Genomic DNA, 7815 nt, shown 5'->3' on the forward strand with positions numbered 1-7815 from the left:
GCTTACTTATTCATCATGAGTAATGAAGAGGAATGAAGTTCATACAAGCTTTGTCATATATTGTCAATGTGGGTTTGGTAGAAAATCAATGAAGATCCACAGAGTTGAAAGTCAAGGTTGACCCACTGGATGAGATTGGTGGTCAAAGTTGGTTTATGTGGAAAATTTTCAATTTTTACTAATATGTGCTGTTATAAGGATTGGATTTAACTCTTGTTTGAATAGAGGAATTATAAAGTGACTTAGGGTTAAGTTCATTTTAGGACTTTCTTGAATGTAAGCAGACTTAAATGCCATCTTTGCAGCTTAAACAAATTAATTTTGGCCAATGAATGATTTTACAGGAAGTGAAACTCCAATTTGAATAGAGTGTCGGGTTCACATTGTTAGATCCATGGATTTTTAGAATCACATTATAGAAACTGATTTTCAGAATAAGAAATCTCAATTATTATTTTTCGAAATTTATTTTAGAATTAGAATCCTTTTTTTGTGTACAATCGTAATATGAAATATCGTGCACCTAAGGGTAAAAGGTGTCATTTTATTATCTGAATCAAACATAACATCAGATTTTAGAATGGGATTATGGGCAAGAACCATATTTTAGATTCCAAACTAAAGAGCCCTTATTTTTTGTAGATGGAGGTTTCGACAAATGAATGTAGTTCAATTTGTATAATAATCTTTTTGTTTCTCGTAAATCTTTAGATATATAATAATAAACTAATCACCATCGTGAAATCCTTGTCTCAAGTATTAATCTTATTCTTTTAATTCATTTTGTCAAAAGCTGCATCTTCTATTATCAAAAACATGTTCATATAATAAATAAACGATTTCTTCATATTTTTATGGATTTTTTGAAGTTCTGGATCAGAAGATGGCTGAGATGAATGGAAAACATAACGATGGTTATAAATTACTTGGGGATGTTGAACATAATTTATTGATCTATTTCTTGAGCCCATATATAAGTCCAAGAAACTATGGTGGACCACTTGGACCCGTTGATAAGCTCGAATAGTCTGGCCTTCTCATTTGAATATAATGGCTAGGGAACTCCGACCAAGCTGATTTTTTTGGTAAATTTATTCACCAATGTTGGGCCATACGTCCATGAGCTAATGGGCCCCAAAAGAGTGCATTTTTTGGCTATCCCCAAACCCACATGAGGAGAGATTAATCAACAAAATGTTTCTCAAATGATCGATAATCCAACTAAGATTGACTTCCTCTCTAATAAGATATGAGTTCAATGTCGAACATGGACCAAACTAGTCCAACACACCCCATAGTGGCCCAAATTGGACATGTTCTTCATTACTTTCATCTTTCCCTTTAAGATTCTTCAAGCTTGCATGTATGGTGCCATCATGGCCATCATCATCATCATATCTAGGTATCTCAAACATAAAACCCAATACGAAATCATCATCCATTGACTTTACCTTCACAAAATCCCAACCGTTAAAATACAAAATCCAACGACAATGATTCATAATTGGATCATTTTAATTTCATAATAACCGTTATTTACACAAGTAATTGATCTTACAAAGTTACATAACAATGTTATATTACCACTTGATTACATTATATCATTAAAATTGGGGTTGGCCGATCAAATTGTGTTCCACCATTCGATTTTTTTTAAAAGCTTGAATTAACACTTGATTATATCCTATAGGACTTTTCTAAGGTCCAATGATAAATGGCAATTAATGGTTGGGATATAAGGATTATTTTATTTTTCTTAAAAATCTATTTCCCTAAGAATTCCTGGGCGAATATCTTCTCATTACAATTAGACTTTGAACATTTTCTATTTACTATTAAAACAAAAGTTTAATCTCTCATTCCAAGAAGACAAACCATCGCTAGAATGGCTCACGATGTAAATAATCAGTTACCTCCTAGCATGAATCATGATCATACATTTCATTTTCTTTGGATTTTCACCCATGAAATGCAAACTCCTAAAATTTCAAAAAATATAGAATAAAATTTGAGGAAACAAATTTGCCGCTTTAATTTTCTTGCTATATTGTCCATCAAGCCAAGAGTTGTGATAATTTGACTCCCCACATGGCATAATCTCTTGACGTGGCAGATTGAAATATATATTTTTTTTCCTTGGATACACATCTGCACATCTCCATAAATATGTGTAGTTGATGTGCATATGTGTATCTCAAGACAAAAGATCTATGGTTCTGGCACATTCTACATCAGAAGAGTATTTTGAGTATGCCACATGGGAGAGTAAGAAAATATGAGTCAACATTTTTTCTACTTTCCTATTTTATAAGAAAAATCCTGTCAACTAAAGCGCTAAATTTTAGAATAGCGAATTAAATTCCTAGATACAAATTTTCCACTTTATTAAAGAGAGTTTCTATTGGCACACCAATTTTTATTTATAACACACCATTCTAAAGATTAACAATGGTTATAAGTAAAATTTCTGTTCCAATAGAATCTATATTATTAAATGAGAAGGGTTCGACAGTGTAAAAGTAGAGCACAGCTTGACGAAATTCTTAACCGACTTAGCAGGACCAGTTGCTTTACTTTTTAAAACTTAAACAGAAGTTTAAACAAAAGTTTCCAATTTTAGCAACTGCTAGACAAATGCACAAATCCTAAAAAGGCAAAAACCCCTAAATTGCACACGTTAAAGCAAGGACCCTATAATAATTTGTTAGCTTTTTAGAAATCTAGTAACATGTACGGAAAAAACTTTCATACGTTAATCCGCTTCAAAATTTTGAAGAAATCTTCTCCATTAGATTACATGTGATTCTTTTTATAAAGAGATATTTCAATCTTTTATAAAAATATAAGAACATGAAATAAATTCAAAATACCACATGTCTTATGATAAAAAAGATTCCTTCGAAATTTGAATTAGATTGTTTATTTCAAAGTTGGATTTGAAATATACATTTTTAACGTGGATGTGTGTTAGAATTATAAATGCTTTTTATCTAAATATGAGTGGGATTTCAATGAAAACATCGATGATTCTGATACATACATGTCAGAAATGTCTTGCAAAATGTACATTTTGATGTTACTTTGGCATTATCCATAAAATAAGGGTCTTGTTAACATATGCCCTTAGAGTACATGTTAAAATACGATAAATATACTTTGAAATTTGCAATTTATTCTGAAAATATCAAAAAATAATTATTATCAAAATACCCTTAAATACTTATTCCAAATGTGTATTTATTGGATTTTGTTAACGTGCACACGTTAACAAAATCCAATAAATAATTAGTCGGCGTTACTTGTTTGCTAAGATATCCTAGGAGAAGTCAGGACGAAGCCTGTATCTTTCATTTGATGTCCGCCGTCTATGCTTTTACGGCTGAAGACGACTCCACATTTCGGATCTTGACTCTGTCCATCAGTTCATACGAAGTTAATAAATAAGTCCATACGGCAGGTGTTGGGTAACTTCCCCCCCCCAATGCTAAGGATCGTTTGGTCTGGATTGTTGATTTCAGATTCTCATTTTAGATTTTATTGGAATTAGATTATGGAAATTGATTTTTTAATTAGAATGTAGAATCCATGTTTGCTAGACATTGCTGCCAAATTAAACCTAAAATTATAGTCTCTTCTACAGTGGCTTCCTACCATACTGTATTTGAAACTGAGCTGAATTTTGAGAAAACGCATCTATGATGATTATGTGCACGCCTCCAGGTCAACCCAGTGTGGTAGGAAGTCACTAGAGCATTACTCAATGTTAAATTGACTTCCTATATAACATTGTGGTGTGCATAAACCAATAGATGTTTTTCTTCGAAATAGAGTGTTATACATTTAAGGAAAGAGTCTTGTTGACGTAACATTGAAATGTACATTGATTCTGACATTTTGATGTGGTGGTGCGCACATAAATTATAAATGCATTGCACTCGTATCTTGATGAAAAATATATTTGATTGTGTGCTTCACCACATCAAATGTACAATCGATGTATATTTTAATGTTACTTCGGCATCATCCTTAAGGAAAAGATGACAATTCTTTGTAAACAGTGTGTTAAGGGAGCCTTGTAGGAAGTCATGTTGCACATGAGCCACGTGGCATGAGCTAACCGGCCTATTGTCTCATAAATGTTTGGCCCACCTGCAAACCATAATAATTCTACTTGTGATTTGAGGCTGTTGGATTCCACCGTTCCTTATCATGGCTTAGAATCCTTTCATAGCCTAATGTCAATAGAGATCACAATGGGAATCAACTGGTAGAAATCACCCGTAAAGATGATTTTTGATATTTTGTTGATAGAGTCGTGATAATTTGACTAAGGCACATGGCATACTCAATTGACTTACCTGACATGGTAGGCTCGAAAATTGTAGATGTGCTCTCCTCAGGATACAAAATTACATCTTTTTATATGGAACCATATTTATGTATCCCGAGGAGAGCACATGTACAGTTCCCAAACTTATCACATTAGATAAGTCAATTTAATTGCCACGTGCTCAAGTCAGATTATAAGCACCCTTTTTTATAATCGGGTATCCCTGTAAACAACGGATTGGGCCCGTATCTAGGTTTTGTCTAGTATAGGCCATGATCATGTCCAAAGATTAGTCTTGGGGCATGTGCAATGCCCGGTCCGCATATCACACGCACCAAGTAGCAACCTCACGAGGTGGCCTATGATGAATTAATGCTCATACTAGGTATCAAATTCACGACCTACAGGCATTAATTGCTTATTGGTTTGAAATTATCATTGAACCAACCGAGGTTCTAGTAAAGATGATTTTTGATGTATTACTAACCATTCAACCATTTGTGACGATGAAAGCCTTCCATACGGTGCTATAGAAATGGACTAATGATAAATTGACTTAAAAAAAAGTCACTCGAATTTCACTTGTTGACGTAGATGTTTGTACAGAACCATTGATTTTCTTTTTGTGTATCTTGAAGAAAAGAGTCATAATCAATGGACATGCTAAAACGTACGTGGTTTGTACACGATTAACATGGCAACAACACATAACCATATATGTTTTCTTCGAGATACACAAGGAAAAAGATCTATGGTTCTGTGCATTTGCCGCGTCAGCCACATATGTTTCATCGTGTCTTTTATTCATTAGTCTAAAAAAAAAAGATCTATGTACCTACTCAACTCCTGGGCATTCTAAGAGATGGCAATGGGTCGTGTTGAGGTAAGAGTATTATGAAAATTTACCAAATCCAAACCCTACCCATTTTATAATTGTAGTAAAAACTTAAACCCAAACCCAACCCATATATATATATATATATATATATATATATATATATATATATGTATATATGCTTAACCCCCCAAAAAATACCATTATTAAAAATAATGTCACAATAATAACTGTAAACTAAGTTCAATAGTGAAAATAATTTTCTTTTGAATTTTTTTTTCAAAATTCATAGAATTTTGTCCTTTACAACCTATGGCATCAGATCATGTTTTTGGATGCCAAAAGGTGATGTGGCCAAAAAAAATTTCTTACATAGTAAGGAAGTGTTTTTCAATATTATTATCATTTTTACTATTATTATTGGTAAAGCAAAATGTATTTCATTATCACATGAGGCATACCAGTTTTACTAAGATCTTAAATCTTTTTAATAGTCATTTGCTTATATTAGGAATCGAACACTACATACCTCTAGGTTTCAATGAAAAAAAATATAGTAGAAAATTATAAATATAAATAAATAACTTAACAAGAAAAGTGTTTTTTCTTTTCCAAACTAAAACTTAACCATTTATTAATTACTTTAAAAATATCTTAAAACGCCTTTTTATATTTTATAGAATTTGAAAAAAAAATTATATTATGAAAAAGTTTTAGGAAATTCTAAAAAAAAAAAATGAATAATTTAAAAAATTCTTAAATAATTGTTGATATAATGACAAAATAACTAAATGTGTCAAAATAGGTTAAGTGTGTTAACACCCACAACCCTCATCCCACCCATTTAATATTCGTGTTAGACGGGTTGACATTATTATGACTCAAACCCAATTAAGTTTGACTCACATTCATTAATTTCGTATAGTTTTTGAGTCGTGTTCATGGGTTGTGTTGAGATTGCCAACCCATATGGCATACAAGGTCCATAATTCTGGTATGGGTAAATAAAAATAGATTTGCTACAGCAGGTGGTTCAGTTAGCAATCCAACTCCAGGTCTATTTAACATGCCACATGGCACAACCTTTGACCACGGATAAAGTGGACCTTCAGAACAATGATCAGTCCCATTGATGCATGATTTATTACAGGTTTGTGGGTTGAATCTATTGGCTAGAAAGCATCAATGGAGCTTATTTTTATGATGGTCCACCAAATCGAATGGGCTTAGTTCTACTAAAAGATTGTGACTCGTCGCATCAACCCTTACCTGGAATAGCTAACAACTCCCAGTTGTACAGGATCAAAGCTTTCAATGTATTTTTGTTGTTGGAGTGTTGGGTAAGTTACCCTACTCCTAGTACACAGCGTCTAATCTTATTCCAACATGCAGCATATACAAAGAGCTAGAGGTTTGAAGGTCGAATGTCACCGTAGAGTGTCTCCAAAGGCATATAAATACACAAAAGAAAATCCCTCTCTCTCTCTCTCAAAAGGGTAGGGTGGTGAAACGTCTGCAACCAATCAGGTTGCCTCATCTCCACTCAACCCTTTTTTCTTTCTTTGATCTTTGGTTGCTTTATTTAGTTTTTTCATTTTAATAATTTGTTTTTTTAGGGTAGTTTACATACACACCCTCCAAGTTTTGGTGAATAATTGTGAAATCCCTTATATTTTCAAACTAATGTTATATACCCTTTTGAGCTTGACTTTCATAAAGACTAATATATATGAAATACCATTATCCTCAAAGAAAAATACTTTCCTTGCTATGTAAGGAAAGTTTCCTCTCCAACCATCCATGTGACATCCAAAAACATTGTTCGATGCCACGCCCAAGAGGGTGGATTGTAGATAACACATTTTAACAACTTCAAAAAAAAAAAAAAAAAAAAAATTCATTTTAACTTTTACTTTTGGAGTTCGGTGTACAAAGCCTTCGATCAAATGAAAAAGACTATTTTGTTTTTTTGAATTTTTTTCCCAAAAAAACCAAAATTGATATCTTGAGGATGAGGTCAAGAAAGTTGTGGTGCTATTTTGCCGAGGTGACAATCCATGTGGGCACAACTACTTACAAAGGTAGTTAGGCTAGCCTCACCCTACCTTCAACCTCTTGCCCAAAAAAAAAAAAAAAACCTTTATTATAATAAAAAAATATTTATCAGTACAATTTGACTTATTACTTGATATTATATATTGTTGTACTCTTTTTACATCAATGAAAAAAAATAAATGTTTATTGGCTTACCCTGAAACAAGAGTTCAGTTTGATTATTTTCAGGAAAAAGTATAGATATTTTTCAAATAAATCAACAATTTTATCCTAACATTTAAAAGATATTAACAATAGTTTTTATTATTATTGCGAGGAGCACTCTCACTTACCTGGTGTGTGTGATGTTGCTTGGACAAGACCATGATCTATAAACTAGGAAAAACCTAGATGAGGTCTCGATCCATTGTCTACAGGATGCCCGATTGCCACAAAAAAAAAAAAAAAAAAAAAGACCATGGTTGGGTTATGTTTGAAGTAAAGGAGTACTCAAATGTTATTCACCAAACCTCAGAGGGCTTTGGTAAAAATACATTTATTTTATATATACTTTTTAGTTTACAAATCAAATTTGGCTTTAAAGCTTAAACCGACT

This window comes from Akebia trifoliata, chromosome 11, assembly GCF_017979445.1.
Source record: "Akebia trifoliata isolate Shusen 1 chromosome 11, ASM1797944v1, whole genome shotgun sequence".
NCBI classification, from domain to species: Eukaryota; Viridiplantae; Streptophyta; class Magnoliopsida; order Ranunculales; family Lardizabalaceae; genus Akebia; species Akebia trifoliata.